At 35.8% G+C, this 18,296-nt stretch overlaps 1 protein-coding gene and 1 non-coding gene across 5 annotated transcripts in view; one reads left to right on the top strand and one right to left on the bottom strand.

The window, feature by feature from the left end:
* Window positions 1–18,296, bottom strand: part of OSBPL8 (oxysterol binding protein like 8) — a 153,148-nt gene that overhangs the window by 122,473 nt on the left and 12,379 nt on the right. The window lies entirely within an intron of this gene.
* On the top strand, window positions 14,613–14,711 carry LOC123947837. The gene has a single exon (XR_006819866.1). It is a non-coding gene; the product is annotated as a small nucleolar RNA U13 (small nucleolar RNA).

The raw sequence follows: 18,296 nt of genomic DNA, 5'->3' as shown, positions 1-18,296 counted from the left end.
AAGTTCCAGACACTACCAATGCTTGCCCTGGACCCTAGGTGCTGAATCTGGAGGTGCTACTGAGGACCTCAACAATCCTCAATGACTCTGCAGAACTCCCACAATGCTAGCCAAAAACCATACATTTGTTGATGCTACAGACCCCAATGGCTTTAGCCAATGAGCCACAATTGCCACTGAAGACCCAGTGCTGCCACATGCCCCTGCACTTGTTACCCTAATACCATGAGACTCAGGGATACAGCATGCTCTAGCATGCCCCACCTGTCAATGAAAGTCTTCTCTTACTGAAATCAGTCTATAAAGTCAGGAAGGGGTGACTGATTCTTCAAATACACAGACACAAAGATACAAGACTATAAAATATCAAGAAAACATAGCTAAACCAAAGCAATATGGTAAAAACCTCCAGAAACAAACTGGCTCTAAAGAAATGGGAGATCCAGGAATTGCCCAACAAAGAATTCAAAATAATCATTCTGAAGATGCTTAGAGAGCTATGAAAGAACACAGAAAAACAATTTAACAGTATCAAGAAAATAATACAAGAAGATAAACAGTTCAGCAAAGAGACAGAAAACAAAAAAGAACAAATAAATTTTGGAACTGAAGAATACAATAACTAAACTGAAGAATTCAACAGAAAGCTTCAACAGCAGATCGAAAAACAAAAGAAATAATCAGGGGTCTTGAAGACAGATTTTTTAAAATCATCCAGAAAGGCAAGAAAGAAAGAGAAGAAAGAAAAGGTATGCAGAAGTCTATGGGTCTCTATGGGTCTTGTAAGATACCAATAAGAGAAGCAAGGTATACATTATGGGAATCCTAAAAAGAAACAAGAGAAAATCGAGTAGAGAACACATTTAAAGAAATAACAGTTGAGAAGTCAAACTTGGGAGATTTGTCTGGACATCCCGGTTCATGAAGCTAATAGGTCACCATATTTTCAATCCACACAATCTTCTCCAAACACATTATAATAAAATGGCACAAAAGCAAAGAGGATTTTAAAAGCAGCAAGAGGAAAAAAAAAATTCTTGCATATAAGGGAACCCCCATGTCTATCAGTGGATTTCTCAACAAAGGCCTTCAGGCCAGGAGAGGAGAGGGTGATATAGTCAAAGTATGGAAAGAAAGAAATTGTCAACCAAGAATGTTTTACCCAGCAAGGTTGTCCTTTAGTAATGAAAGCAAGATAAAGACCTTCCCAAACAAAACCTGAGGGAGTTCTTTACCACTAGACCTCCCTTACAAGAAATACTGAAAGGACCTCTTCAAGCTGAAGTTAAAGGACGTTAATCAGTAACAAGGAAACTTATGAAAATAAATAGCCATTGGTAAAGGCAAGTAAGTAGTCTAATTCAGAATACTCTAATACTGTAAAATGGTGGTGTGTTAACTCTAGTATAAAGGTTGAAGGACAAAAATTATATAGTTATATATAATTATATATGATATATATATGATATATATATAACTATATATAGTTATAGCTATAATAATTTGTAAATTGATACACAATATAAAAAGATTAAAATGTGATATCAAAAACACAAAATGTGAGGGAGGGGAATGAAAGAGCAGTTTTCTGAGGGTTTTTTTGTTTTTTGTTAAACAAAAAGTTGATATCAGCTTAAAATAGACTGTTATATCTATAAGATGTTTCAAGTAAGCCTCAGGGATACCAAAAAACAAAAACTTAAAGAAGGCACACACAAAATAAAGAGTCAGTAATCAAAGTGTACCAATACAGAAAATCATCACTTTATAAAGAAGGAGAACAAGAGAGGAAGAAGGGCACAAAGAAACTATAAAATGGCCAGAAAACAATTAGCAAGATAGAAATAATAAATCCTTACTTATCAATAATTACCTTAAATGTAAATAGATTAAACACTCCAATGAGAATGCACGGAGCTGCTGAATTAAAAAAAGAAAAAAAAAAAAAAGACCCAACTATATGCTGCCTACAAGAGACTCACTTCAGCTTTAAGGACACACATAGGCTCAAAGAGAAGAGGTGAAAAAACATTTCAGGCAAATAGAAACCAAAAGAGAGCAGAGGTAACTATAATTATATCAGAAAAAATAGGCTTGAAGTCAAAAATTGAAACACAAAAAAGGTCACTGTATAATGAAAAAGGGGTCAATTCATCATGAGGATATAACAATTGTAAATATATATGCACCCAACATTGAAGCAACTAAATATATTAAGCAAATTATACTAATAGATTTGAAGACAGCAATATAATAATGGGGGGAATGGACTTCAATACCCCACTTTCAAAAATTGATAAATCTTCCAGACAGAAAATCAATAAGGAAACACTGGACTTGAACTATACCTTGGACTAAATGTACCTAACAGACATATACAGAACATTACACGCAACAGCAGCAGAATACACATTTTTCTCAAGTGCACATGCAACATTCTCCAGGATAAATCATATATTAGGTTACAAAACAAGTCTCAGCAAATTTTAAGAGACTGAAATCATGCTAGGATCTCTTCAAACACAAAGATTTGGAACTAGAAATCAATAACAAGAAAAGCGGAATATTCACAAATGTGGAATTTAAATAAGCCACTCCTGAACAACCAAAAAATCAAAGAGGAAATTAATAGGGAAATAAAGAAATATCTTGAAATAAATGCAAATGTAAATACAACATACCAGGTTTATGGAATACGGCAAAAGAGTTTATAGGGATAAATGCCTAAACTAAGAAAAACGAATGATCTCAAGCAACCTAACTTTACACCTCAAAAAATGAAAAAAAAAAAAAAAAACAAAAACAAAAAACAAGAACTAAGCCCAAAGTTAACAGAAGAAAGAAGTTAAAGATCAGAGATGAAAAAAATGAAACAGAGAATAGAAAAATACAAAGACCAATGAAACTAAGAATCGGTTTTTTGAAAAAAACAAGAAAAAATAAATTAAAAATGGAGACATTACAGCAGATAACACAGAAATACCAAGGCCCACAAGACACTATGATGAACAATTATACACCAACAAATTGAACAACCTACAAGAAATGGATCAGTTCCTAGAAACATACAACCTACCAAGTACAAATCATAAAGAAATAAAAATTCTGAGCTGACCAAGTAACAAGTTAAGGAGATTGAGGCAATAATCAAAACCTCCAATAAAGAAAAGCCTAGGACCAGATGTCTACATGGGTAAATTCTACCAAAATTTTAAAGAATTAACACCAATTCTTCTCAAATCCTTCAAAATAAACTAGAGAAGGGAACACTCCATAATTCATTTAATGAGGTCAGCATTATCCTGATACCAAAGACAATGCAATATCCTGATGACTATAAACACAAAAATCCTCAACAAAATACTAGTAAACAGAATTCAATAGCACATTAAGCAGATCACACACAATGATCAAATAGGATTTATCCCCTAGGATGCAAGGATAGTTCAACACATGCAAATCAATAAATGTAAATATGCTACATTACTAAAATGAAGGACAAAAATCACACGATCATCTCAACAGCTGCAGAAAAAACACTTGACAAAATTCAACATCCTTTCATAATTAGCTGGAAAAAAATAAAAGCTCAACAAATAAGGTATAAAAGGTAACATATCTCAACATAAAGATCATATATGAAAAACTCACAGCTAACATTCAGTGGTGAAAGGCTGAAAGCTTTCCTTTCAAGATCAGGAACAATACAGGGGTGCCCACTCTCATGACTTCTATTTGACTTTCAGTCCCAGCCAGAGCAATTAGGCAAGAAAAAGAAATAAAAGGCATCCAAACTGGAAAGGAAGAAGGAAAAGTGTCTTGGAGCGGCTGGGTGGCTCAAATGGTGTCTGCCTTTGACTCAGGTCGTGATCTGGGATCAAGCCCGCCCTACATCAGGATTTGCTCAGTGGGGAATCTGCTTTTTCCTCTGCCCCTCACCCCTCTCCTGCTCTCTTTCTCTCTTACAAATAAATAAATAAAATCTAAAAAAAAAAGTGTCTTTGTTTGCTGATAATATAATTTTGTATACAGAAAATCCTAAACATGAGTTAAAAAACTGACAGATCTAATGAACATATTCAGTAAAACTGCAAGATACAAAAATAAAAAATTACTATAGTACAATAAACTAAGTGGAAAAAAAAACAAGTCAATTCCATTTACAATAGCATCAAAAAGAATAATATACTTAGGAATAATTTTTTTTAAAGAATTGGCTTTATTTATTTATTTTAAGATTTTATTTTATTTATTTGACAGAGAAAGACACAGCAAGAGAGGGAACACAAGCAGGGGGAGTGTAAAGAGAGAAGCAGGCTTCCCCGCTGAGCAGGAAGTCCAATGCCTGACTTGATCCCAGGACCCTGGGATCATGACCTGAGCTGAAGGCAGACACTTAACAACTGAGCTACCCAGGTGACCCAGCTTTATTTTTAATTTTTTTTCAAGTAAGCTCTACACCCAAAATGGTCCTTGAACTCATGACTCCCAATGACTCACGACTCATGACTCCAAAATCAAGAGTCATGTGCTCTACTGACTGAGCCTGCCAGATACCCCACTTAGGAATAAATTTAACCAAGGAGGTGGAAAATCTAAATACTGAACACTGTAAGACTCCAAGGAAGAAATCAATGTAGACATCCCATATTCATGGATCAGAAGAATTAATATTGTTATATGTTCATACTATCCAAAGTCATCATTGATTCAGTGCAACCCCTACCATTATTTCAAAGACACATTTCACACTAAAATAGAAAACCAATCCTAAAATTCCAGTGGAACTATAAAAGACCCCAAATAGCCAAAGCCATCTTCAGAAGAACGAAGTTGGAGGCATTACAATTTCTCTTTTCAAATTATATTACAAAGCTATAGTAACCAAAACAATATGGTCCTGGCATAAAAACAGACACAGACCAATGGGACAGAACAGAGAATTCAGTAATAAACTCATAAGTATATGGTCAACTAATATTTGACAAGGGAGCCAAAAATACTCAATGGGAGAGAATAGTCCTTTCAGTAAATGATTTTGGGAAAACTGGAAAGTCACAGGCAAAAGAATGAAACTGGATCCCTATCTTACACCATACCCAAAAATCAACTCAAAGTGGACTAAGGACTTAAACCTAAGACCTGAAACCAAATAACTTCCAGAAGAAAACAAAGGAAAAAGCTCCTTGACATCAGTCTTGGCACTGATTTTTTTTTTGCCGGGGCGGGGGGGAGGCTATGTATTAAATATACAAGCTACAAAAGCAAGATTGGTATACCTTCTTTTTATAGGTATAAGACTGGACTATATGAAACTAAAAAGCTCCTGCACAGCAAAAGAAACAATAAATATGAAAAGGCAATCTACAAAATGTGATGAAATATTTGTGAACCACATGTCTGATAAAGGATTAATATTCAAAGACATAAGGAACTCGTACAACTTGATAGCCAAAAAAAAAAAAAATTTGATTTATATATGGGCAGAGGACTTGAATAGACATTTTCCTAATGACATACAAATGACCAACAACTACATGAAAAGGTGCTCAACATCACTAATCATAGAGGAAATGCAAATCAAAACCACCATGACTGGGGTGCCTGGATGGCTCAGCTGTTACATTACGCAGCTGCCTTTGGCTCAGGTCATGATCCCAGGGTCCTGGGATTTGAGCCCGAATAGGGCTCCCTGCTCAGCAGGAAGCCTACTCCCTCCTCTCACACTACCCTGCTTGTGTACCCTCTCTCGCTGTGTCTTGCTCTGTCAAATAAATAAATAAAATCTTAAAAAAAAACAACCACAATGATTAATCAACTCACACCTGTTAGAATGACTATTCTCAAAAAAACAAGATATAACAAATGTAGGTGAGGATATGAAGAAAAAGGAACCCCAGTGCACTGTTGTCAGGAATATAAACTGGTACAGCCACTGTGGAAAACAGTATGGAGATTCTTCAGGAAGTTAAAAATAGGACTACCATATGATCCAGCAATTCCATTACTGGGTATATATCTGAAGGAAACAAAATCATTATCTTGAAGAGATATCCCATGTTCATGCAGCATTATTCACAATAGCCAAAACATGGAAATTTTATTTATCAAATAAAATTATTCAGCCATTAAGAAAAGGAAATCCTGCCATTTCCAACATGGATAGACCTTGAAGACATTATGCTAAGTGAAATTAAATCAGAGAGAGAAAGACAAATACTGTATGACCTCAATTATATGTGGAATCTAAAAACACTGAACTCATAGAAACAGAGTGCAGAATGGTGATTGCCAGGGGCCTCAGGGGAAGGGGAAATGAGGAGATATTGGTCAAAGTGTACAAACTTCCAGGTATAAGATGAATAGGTTCCAAGGATATAATGTACAGCATGGTGACTACAGTTGACAATACTGTATTGTATATTTGAAAGCTGCTATGACAGCAGAGCTTTAATGTTCTCACAGCAACATAACAAAATGTTAATTATGTGAGATTAAGGATGTGTTTAACACAAAGTTGTGGTAAACATCCTGCAGCACATACATGGATCAAATCATCACACTGTATACCTTAAACTTACACAGTATAATATGTCAATTATATCTCAAGGCTGGGGGAAAGGTATATTTGCTCTTATTTATTTTTGAAACCTCAGTTTCTTGCACAGTACCTGGCACATAGCAAGCACTGGAAAAAAAAAATTCAGTAAGTGAGTAACGGGAACAAAGAAAAACTTTTTTCACAAGTAATTAAGACTACATGGTTTAAATCATTCAGCCACTTAAGGGTATAAACAAAAGATAGAAGCAAAACAACTGATGTATAAAGCAGAGTAGTCTCCATGGGCATTTAATAAATGATCATGGCAAATCTATAAAGGCTGAAAAGTTTGAGTTCAGTCAAGAAATGTTAAAACTGCATTAAAAGATTAAAGAAATATTATGTCACCCTAGAAACTATAGCAGTAATGGATTTTTTTTAACCTGTACATGTTGACCTCCCCTTCCTATAATAATATGTACCTTGATCTTCCCTTGAAGAAAGCAACCCTCCTCCAATGTATGCAATCTTGCTTGGTACCCTGCTCTCCCCTAACAAAGACTGAGCAATAAACCCAAACCAAGTCAATCAGTCCCTATCTGACTCACTCTCCGAGACAGTTGACTCATGAGCAGAGTGATCACATGAATGGAAAAACAATTAGACAACTATCTAGCTTAACGGAGGCTCCACAAAGACCATCCATTGCTTCCTGCTCTCTAGATTGCTGGGGCTGCTTAAGTGTCTAGTTCTTTCTAAATCATGGTTTTCCAACTTTTACTTCAGGAAAATGAGCTTATCGTTCTAGTATATTATTTAAGTCAGCAAAAGTTTCCTACTGCTTGAACCAAAGAACCCTAACTGAACATATTTCAGCCTTGTACAACTAAAATAAGCAAGCCTTGAATAACAAAGTCAAGGTTAACTTCAAATGAATCCACAAAAGTGGTATGTGAGACGTGAAACATAAAACACCATATACGCTATAAGGAAAAAAAAGCAACAATAGCATTATATTCACCTATGTGTTTCTAGCTAGGTGTTTTAATTCCATTAATAAGATCTATCACATAAACATCATCAAGACCAGGTTTTAACCAGAATGCTAAGGAGAAAAAGGAGAAAAAACCGTGTTTAATCAGAAATGTGACTTCTATCTCAGTTTTAGTTCAGTCTTACCATCCAAAATGCCTCCTCTGGAGCTCTTATATCTTAGTTTCTCATCCCCTATCAAATGAAGGATTTGTGGTCAACTGCATGATTAGTATTAAAAGGAGAAACATATCTAAAAACATCTATTTGAGCAGCTGACAGTTCCATTTGTCTGATCTTATAATCTATGCAGTCTTTCTGAAGTAAACAGTGGAAACAAAGTATATGACCAATCCTTATAAGGCCCAAGACCATAATCAACCCATCTCGATAACTAAAAAAAGGGGAAGATATAACTCCACCTCTATCTCATCACCTCCCTGGTTTCTAAAAATTTTAAGTTGTACCAAATGCAAAGCTTAGAAACATCTTTCAAATGATAAATGTGATTTCCGTCGGAAGAAAAAAATACACACATATTTCTAACATCGTGTAGGACTTATTACTTACAAGAACAAGTTAATTAAAATGCATAATCAAGAGTCTTCAATGTTTCCAATATGTGAGAAGTAAAGAAAAAGGATACAGAATAAAAAGAAGTTAAAATCCCCAAGGACAAAAAGAAAAAGAGAGAGAGAGAGAATTGAAACAAAACAGTAAAAAAGAGAGAAATGAAACAAAACATTAACAAAAATCAATACAAAATTGAATGTTACATTTACCACTTCTATTATTTTTATTCTAAAATAAGACAGATTAAGAAAAAAATGAATGCATCTGGGTACTATTTTGAAACCACAAATAGTATTCATTTTTTTTTACTCCCATTTACATGTAGTTAAACTAAATTAAGTGCAATCTGTATCTAACGTTTTTCTTCAATTCAACATGTTCCCTCTTAAATACCCTTTAGTTTTGGCAACTGCCATTAGTGTTTCTCAAATACTCATGTGAAAGAATGCTTTAGGCAAAGCTAAGATGCTTCTGTTAAAGAGACACAGGAGAGGGAGAAAAAGAAACATGATTTTAAAGTAACTGAAAAGTGTTACAATTTCATTTCCCAACCAATTTCAGATTTGGTATTTAAACGCAGCTTCTGACACACACTTTTGGTATTGCAGACCCTATTTACTGACCTCCAAAATCATATAGATATACCATTGAAACCTAGTGTTACTTATTACCAGTGATTTTTAGGAAAAGGAAGATCATCAACTGCTGTCTAATTCCTTCTCACCAGCTGAAAGTACTTAGCATCTTCCTTAAAACAAACAATATCTGCCTAAAAAATATCAAGCACAAAGCCTTACTGGCAGCAACATTCTGAAAACAAACTAAAAAAAAAACCAACAAGTAAATGAAAACAAAAATCACCATGTACACAAACATAATCAGTGAGGATAAGAGAGCAAATTATACAAGGAGTTTTTTTCCATTTTTAAGATGATTTTGGGTTAGGGGATTTATACTACCTCCAAAATTTATTACAAAAATAAAGTAAAAGAGTTTGATATTGGCATAACATAATATACCAGTGGAAGAGAATAGAAAGTCCAGAAATGACATCCATGGTCAATTAGTTTGCAAGAGAAGTGCCAAGGAAACCCAATAAAAAGGAAAATATTTTAAATAAAAATCTCATTAAAAGAGGGAGGAAAAAACCTGACTTACACTAAACACAAATATTAACTCAAAATAAATCACAGACCTAAATATAAAAGCCAACATAAATGTAAATATAACTATTTCAATATAAAACTTTTAGAATAAAATAGCAAAAATCTTCACAAATTTGGGGTAGGCAAAAATTCCTTAGGAGGCTAGAAAACACAAACCATAAAAGAAAAAACTGGTATGCTAGACTCCATAAAAATTAAAAGCTTCTCTTCAGAAATAGAGTTAGGAAAATGAAAAGGTAAGCCAGACTAGGAGAAAACATACACAATACATACATTTGACAAAGAACTAGTATCAGACCGTAAGAAGAACTCTTAAAAGTCAGTAATAAGAAAAAGCAAAAGTTTTTAAATAGACAAAATATTTAAACAATAAATAATAATACGAATGACCAACAAACTAATGAAAAGATGCTCAATACACTACTGGTCATCAGTAAAATGCAAATGTAAAACCACAACGAGATACTACTACACAACCACTAGAAACGAAAATTTTTTAAACTGTTGACAAGGAGAAGGAACAACTGGAACTCTTATATACTGTTGGTAGAAACAGAAAATAGTAGAACTATCCCGAGGTATTTACCCAGGAGAAATGGAAATATGTCTGCTCAGAGACTTGCACATGGATTTTTCCTAACAGTTTTTTTTAAATGATTTCATTTATTATTTGAAAGAGATAATACAAGATGAGGGGGGTGTGCAATTGGGAGAAGCAGGCTCTCTGCTGAGCAGGAAGCCTGATGCAGGACTCTGGGATCATGACCTGAGCCAAAGGCAGACACTTAACTGACTGAGCCACCTGGGTGGCCCTCACAACATTTTTAATAGTCAAGTCATATATCTAAGTGAATGAACAAATTGCAATACACTCATACAATGGAATACTATCCAGCAATAAAAAAGAATAATCTCAAAAACATGTTGAGCAAAAGAAGCCACACAAGAGTACATATTCTATGATTTCATTTACATGAAATTCTAGAACAGACAAAAAAAAAATGTGTAAAGAATAGAACTCAGATCAGTTGTTGCCTGAAGAAGAGCTGGGCAAGTGGAGACAGTGGAGAAGAGGAATTATTAAGTGGGAAAAGGGCACAAGGGATTTTGGGGACTGATGGAAATGTTCTATATCTTCTTTATGGTAGTGATAGTTACATGTGTGTATACATCTGTCAAAATGCACCACATTATATACATAAAATGGGTACATTTTATTCTATGGAAATTATATCAAAATAGAGTTTGGTTTTGTTTTTTTTTAAGTGCTACTGGTAGGTTAAGTGATAGAAACCAAGAAAGGAAAGAATACCGAAGTAGGTAAGGCAGAATAATACTATAAAAAGCAACTTTTTTTAAATGATAGGAAAAGCTCACATTCTAGCACAGCTAAAGCTAGGAATGTACCGGAATTTAATTTCAATGTAAAATAAGCATAACTCATAAGATAGCTGTGAAAATTAAACTAGATAGTTAACACTGTACCTGGTATATCACAGTAACACAACTCATATTGGTTGACTCTGTATCTATCCATGTTTAGTGTTAAGGTAAAACCAAGAAAATCATGAAAGAACTTTTAGGGGAAATAATTTTAGATGCCAATTTTAAAAGGAGAAAAGGAGATGGATGAAAAGGAAGGAGGGCATTGCTGGTGGAGGGAATGGTAATATACAGAAGAACGGAGGCGGCAAGGAGCAAGCTGCATGTTCTGAGATGGAAAAATTAGCACGCATGTGGCAGCAAGTCCATATACGGGAATAACTAAAAAAGCAGGGTAATCTTCCCATCTGACATAAATATTCATTTAAATTTTACAGTAGGATCCAGAATAGTAACTTCATCCAGTTGATGCTATGATACAACATAAATAAACTCAACTTCACAAGAAAAATAAATTCGGCTACTTAAAAATCAGAAAAAGAAAAAAGTTCTTTCTGCTTAAAAAATATGAATGGTTACAATCATCAGCTTTAGTCTCGTGGAGGTTAACCACAGTTCTTTTCCTAAAGAAAAAATAATTATTAAAATATAATTATAGCAAGGCAACATATGGACTTGTTGTGCAGTTGTCACTGCTCTCCTAAAATTATGAAAGCTATACTTTACAGAATCAAAAATCTGTAAGTGATTACTCTGAAAAACAAGATATAAAAAAATCTCCTCAAAAGAACTAATCAGCTACAACAAAAATTATCTCATGGCATGCTACTTAATGTCAGAATGCTACAGTTATATTCCAAGAGACCTGAAGTGAACAAGATCAGGATTCTTGAGCACTTACATAATTTTGAAATATTATTACATGTATGCATTTTAAAATGTGTTTAATAAAAAGAACACAGGGGTAGCATTCTTGTAGCATTCAAACTAACTCAAATCCTTATTAAGATTGTACATATTCAGCAGAGTAACTAACTCCTTTCTATATTTTATACATAAAACAGTTAAGTGTCATTTCAGTGTTTTAATTCTGGGAAGAGACAGCCAAGATCATCAGTAATAACTTAGGCTAATTTAGTTCCCAGAATGAGAGAAATGTACAGAAATGTAGAAAGAGAATGAGATGCACAATGAAGAAGGAAATATTAAAGGGCAATAATACTGACCTTTAAAAGGAGTAGCAGCAATATCACTATGGTGAAGACAACAAAGCTACAAGATTAAATTAAGACAAGTCTCTTGTTGAGGAAGGATGTAATAGAGTGACAGCTAACATAAGGTTTCATCTGTTCCATTTATACCAAAGCAATATCCAGTTAGAGGCCTTGGCTCAAACTGGAACGTGCAGAGACTAAAGAATGACCTTATCTAGTTTTGCTTTCTTAGGCCCACATGATATACACATCAATGTAATACCTGAAATAATTATGAGTGCATAAAATTATTAATGTGCTATATCATCCAGAATTATGATTTTCCCTTTAAAATTTCCTTTTGATGATTTTTCTTAAAAAAAAGATTTTATGTATTTTATGTATTTATTTGACAGAAAGAGATCACAAGCAGGAAGAGAGGAAGGCAGAGAGAGAGAGGGAAGCTGGTAGCCTGACTCGGGACTCGATCCCAGGACCCTGAGATCATGACCTGAGCCTAAGGTAGAGGCTTAACCCACTGAGCCACTCAGGTGCCCCTTGATGATTGTATTTTATACTGTAAAATATCTTTTAAAATATTTCCTGTACCTATATACACTAAAAAAGGAAGTTACTATTTTAAGAAACATAAATTTAAAAAAAAGTTTTTAACAATAAGATTAGCAATAAATATTAGTTAAGACCTGCCACTGTTTGGGATGCCAGGGTGGCTCAGTCAGTTAAGCATCTGCCTTGGATCAGGTCATTATCCCAGAGTTACACAATAGAGCACCATAGCCAGGGTACCGCAGCCAAGCTCCCGCTCAGCGGAGAGTCTGCTTCTCCCTCTGCCTCTCGCCCTGCTGTCATACTCTCTTTCACTCTGTCTCATAAATAAATAAAAATACTTAAAAAAAAAAAAAACCTACCACTATTTTTCTGTTTTTGTTTTTTGTTTGAAAGATTTTAGGAGAGTGATACTGCTAAAAAGTATTCTTTTTAAAATGAGGACTGTGAAACTTTTTAAGTCAAGCACCTTCAAAATGACTAAAGGTATGACAATAAGAGGACAGACCTTTTAGTGTACTTCAAAGGCTTTATCACTGTAAATAAACATTTTATGTAGGGGTGAGAAATTTGCCCATGGGGCATCTGCATCACTCAGATTAAAGATTTGAGGAATTTAAAAGAAGAGCCACTACTGGGTAAGTGGAAGGGGAATAAAAGTAGCTTGATCTCTTGCGGAGGGTGTGAAGTAACTTTTTGGTTATTCATCTTAGAAACATGACACCGAACAACCAGCTATATAGAAACAAGAATACACACAATAAAAAGTAAATTTAAGGGGCACCTGGGTGGCTCAGTGGGTTAAGCCTCTGCCTTCGGCTCAGGTCATGATCCCAGGGTCTTGGGATGGAGCCCCGCATCCGGCTCTCTGCTCGGCGGGGAGCCTGCTTCCCCCCCTACCCTCCCGCCTGCCTCTCTGCCTACTTGTGATCTCTGTCAAATAAATAAATAAAATCTTTTTAAAAAAAAAGTAAATTTAAATTAAAGCTCTCTCTGGGCAAGCTATTGCTGGAGTCACTAGTTTCCTCAATGATTCTTCATAACTTTTTGTGGCTTTGCCTTCCTAAAATCTTATTTGAGGGGAAAAAACAACAACAACAACAACTAGATTTTTAAAAAGAATTTAAGCAAAAAATCAAACGAAAAGGGCAGAGTTAAAATACATAAAAGTGACAAGAAAATATTGGAAAATAAAAGCTAAAGATTAGGAATAAGTACATAAAATGTTAGTGGACACACTACAGAAAGATGAAAGCAACTAAAAACAGATAAAAAATTAAAAGGAAATAAAATCAGCAACTTAAGACACCGAGAGCAGAGAACAAAACCTATTTTTTATTTTATTTTATTTTATTTTAAAGATTTTATTTATTTGTCAGAGAGAGCAAAAAGAGCACAAGCAGGGGGAATGGCAGAGGGAGAGGGACAAGCAGACTCCCTGCTGAGCAAGGAGCCCAATGCGGAACTTGAACCCAGGACCTTGGGATCATGACTGGAGCCGAAGGCTGATGCTTAACCAACTAAGCCACCCAAGCACCCCCAAAACTATCTTTTAATCAACATAATATTAATAACAAGAAAATAATAATGCTAATTCAAGAGCTGAACACCTTCCCTCAGATTCTTTAAACTAAGGGGCACCTGAGTGGCTCAGTGGGTTGAGCATCCAACTCTTCGTTTCAGTTCGCTGTGGAATCGAGTCCCTATCTCAAGCTCCACACTCAGCAGAGAGTCTGCTGGAGATTCTCTCCCTCTTTCCTTCTGCACCCCCTTTAAAAATAAATAAATCTTTAAAAAAAAGGGGGGGGGGAAATCCCTGGGTGTCTCAGTCAGTTTAGGGTCTGGCTTCAGCTCAGGTCATGATCCCAGGTTCCAGTCCTACACCAGGTGTGGGCTCAAGTCCCACACCAGGCTCTTTGCTCGGCATGGAGCCTGCCTCTCCCTCTGCCTGCTGCTCCCCCTGCTTGTGCGTGCTCTCTCTAATCAATAAAATCTTTAAAAAAAACAAGAAAATTCTTTAAACTAAGACTTCTCTGCCTTCTCAAGTGTTTCCTGAATACATAACACAGCTCCCAGCCTCATACCAATGAATCCTACTCCTAATACCCTGGCTTTTATAAGACATTTATGTGAGAAGGTGACACAATTCCTTAAAAAATCCTGTGCAGTAAGCATGATGATTGGGTGTTCACACCATTGTGTGACATGTGCCTCCCTCAATCCTTGTTACCATCCTGGTACATTACCCATCTGATGTGGAGAAAAAAATACTGAGCGGGGCCGTAAGTCCCATTTGTCTCATCTACCATTAGTACTCAGTGAGTAAAACCAAACCCTGACCCACCTACATCCCACACCCCCCCAAAAGTGATATAAATTTTTAGTGCAAAAACTTAATCAGTTCTGTGAAAACCCTTTTGTTTCTGTTTTGTTTTGGTCAACACTTCCGTAAAAGCATCAGGTATGCCTACTAAGTGAGTACCGAAGTAAATGATAAGATATTATTTTTTTTAATCTTGTTTCTAATATTAGTGCTTCCTCCCCAAACTACTATATTTTTAACTTGGCAACAACTACGCCCATGAGGCATTCGCAGGTGGATTAAGATAATCACTTTTCATATAAAATTGAAGGAAATGTCTGCCCTTTGAAATCCTAGCATTCCTAAACAAATTTTAAAGCTATCAGAAACCTTCAAGTCAACCACTCACCATCTCTAAATTTTACAGATGAAGAAACTAAAAACAGAAGGGCTAAGTGACTTGCCCAAGATCATGAAGCCAAAAGAACCATAATGCAAGTCTCTTAAGTCCTGGACTAATGTTCTAAGAACACAATATAAAGTCAATGGAAGGAATATTTAGAATTTAGCCTTTTAGATTTAAGATGTACTGATTGGTAAGAAAAAAGAAAAAAAAAAAACCTGAGAACAGTATAATACTAGGTTTATGTTTATTTGCTTGTTTGTTTTTTAAGAATTAACATACAGGTGTATCCATACAGGCAGGGCACAGGGAGTAGGGAGTAAGGAGACTATCTAGAATAATAATATCAAACTGCTAATAAATGCGCTGTTTTGAACATAAAGTGTGGTCCAGTAGCAGCAGAAACTAACTTTGAGTTTCTGTAGCTGTTGAATTTTATAGTCAACACATGTTGACATAATAACCTAATTTTTTCTTTAAAAAAAATTAGGGCACCTGGCTGGCTTAGTTGGTAGAGTGTGGGACTCCTGATCTCAGAATTCTGAGTTGGGTTGGGCATGGAGTCTACCTAAAATTTTAAATAAATAAAAAATTTAGAAATACAAATACATAATTTACCCTGAAAAGAAAATGCATTTTGAAATGGCTTAAGTCTCAATCTCTCTCTCTCCTTGTCTCTCCTCCACCCCACCCCCATGTGTTAGTGTGTGTGGACACACATACACATGAACGTGCACACAAACACACACAACTCACTCCAAAGATATTACTATGCAACTGGAGTTCATCTTCAAATTATCTTAACTTTTCTTCACATTAAATGTGGTCTTCCCTTAAGAACAGCACAGCATTGGGGCGCCTGGGTGGCTCAGTGGGTTAAAGCCTCTGCCTGCGGCTCAGGTCATGAACCTAGGGTCCTGGAATCGAGTCCCACATTGGGCTCTCTGCTCAGCAAGGAGACTGCTTCCTCCTCTCTCTCTGCCTGCCTCTCTGCCTACTTGTGATCTCTGTCAAATAAATAAGTAAAATCTTAAAAAAAAAAAAAAAAGAATAGCACCGCATTAATATGTTAGAATAATTCTGAAAAGTTAAGGTAATTTAAGTAAAAGACTGAATTATAAAATTCATTTAAAGACATTTTCCTTTAGATACATAGTAGTAATAAAAAGTGAATTAATGTATTTGTAATGAGTAAGAGTATTTGTAATTTAAAAATTATTTTTATATAAATGCATACTGCTAAAGTCGTTTTGATCATGTTAACATCATTCTTGGTAGGCTAAACATACTCTCCATGCCCCCACACCCCCCCCCACATAGTTTAACTATTATTTTACTATGGTATTCCTCACAAGATGGTAAAGATAATGATGCTCATTCCTCCACGTAAATTATGAATTTCAGAATCAGTAAGTCCAAACAATGATACTTTATTAGAGTTCTCCACAGACTCTTATGCTGTTCCTCAAGGTTATTTATAGTGTCCCTCAAAGTTATTTATTTTTATTTCCTATAATTATGGAGTATTAAATATCTGTCCAAAAAGTAAGGGATGTCTTAAATGAGTAAATTATATTTCTTTCACTCCTCTCCCCATTTCTTTTTCAACCTGTTGACATTGGTGCCCACCCTTGTAATTCCACTACAATTACACAAAGATCATTTACTGACAAATTTAATGCTTAATTTGCCATACCCTTATTCAAAGACTCTTCTGATATTCTAGTCCCCCTAATCAATCATTTTTTGGTTCCTTCACTAGCTCCCTTCACTCTGTCCGGGACTAAAGTATCTCAGGGTTTCATTCTATTGGAACCTCTTCTCTCTCCCTCACTTTCAACTACCACTTCCATGCAGTAGCTCCTTATACATACTACCAGCCTAGAACTTTCTCCTACATTCAAAGCCACATATCTAATGACCTGCGAAGTTCAAAAACTTTTAGGACTCATCAGAACCATCTAGAAAGCTTGCTCAAAAAACAGATTTCTAAGACCTACCTCCAAAACTTTTGATTCAGTGGGTCTGAGCAGAAACCTAAGAATCTGCATTTCTAATTAGTGCCCCGACACACACTTTGAAAACCACTGGCCTACATGATTCTCTCTCAGATAAATTACAGATATCTTAATTTCAACGCAACCTAATGGGTCTCCCAGCATGCAGCCGGGCTGCCTCCAAACCATTCTTTACATAGCATCCAGAGTGGTCATTCTAATCCTGATGATTTCATGATCCTTTGTTTAAAATATCCTAATGGTTTCCAAGAGATCTTTTTTTTTTTTTCTTTAAAGATTTTATTTTTTTTGACGGAGAGATCACAAGTAGGCAGAGAGGCAGGCAGAGAGAGGGGAGGAAGCAGGCTCCCCGCCGAGCAGAGAGCCCAATATGGTGCTCGATCCCAGGACCCTGAGATCACGACCCGAGCCGAAGGCAGAGGCTTAACCCACTGAGCCACCCAGGTGCCCCTCCAAGGGATCTTGAGACAAAAATCAAAACCCTTAACACGATCTATCAAGCCTTACATGACCTAACCTTTGCTTACTTCACCACACTGTTACCATTCCTTCTTCTTCTTCTTTTTTTTTTTTTCTTAACACTCCAGCCACAGTGGACTCTCTCAGTTCCTAGCAAAAGCCAAGTTCCTTGCTGTTCCAGGATATTTAAACAAGATGTTCTGCCAGAAATATTCTTTTTTTCCCCAGCTCAAGTCACCTTCCTTGGCTCCCCTCCCCCACTAGGTCAGCAAATTCTTATATTGCCCTATATTTCTCTCTTAGCACTCTCCACATTGTAATTACATAGTGAATTGTGCAATTAGTAGTTTGCTATCTATTCCACACCTTCCCACAAATACAAGCTAAAAGAGGTCACATGTCTAGCTAGTTCCCACTGAATTTTTAGCCCCCTGCATAGTGACCTGTTGAATTAATGGTCTTATTACTTTGAAACCCGAAAAGGAAAAGTACTATTAAAAAGGGATTAGAGGTGCACCTGGGTGGCTCAGTGGGTTAAAGCCTCTGCCTTAAGCTCAGGTCATGATCCTAGTGTCCTGGGATCCAGCCCCACATTGGGTTCTCTGCTCAGCAGGGAACCTGCTTCCTCCTCTCTCTCTGCCCACTTGTGATCTTTGTCA

Source organism: Meles meles, chromosome 7 (genome assembly GCF_922984935.1).
Source record: "Meles meles chromosome 7, mMelMel3.1 paternal haplotype, whole genome shotgun sequence".
NCBI classification, from domain to species: domain Eukaryota; kingdom Metazoa; phylum Chordata; class Mammalia; order Carnivora; family Mustelidae; genus Meles; species Meles meles.
Note: the sequence above shows the minus strand (reverse complement) of the source record. Positions and strands in the feature narration are given on the sequence as shown.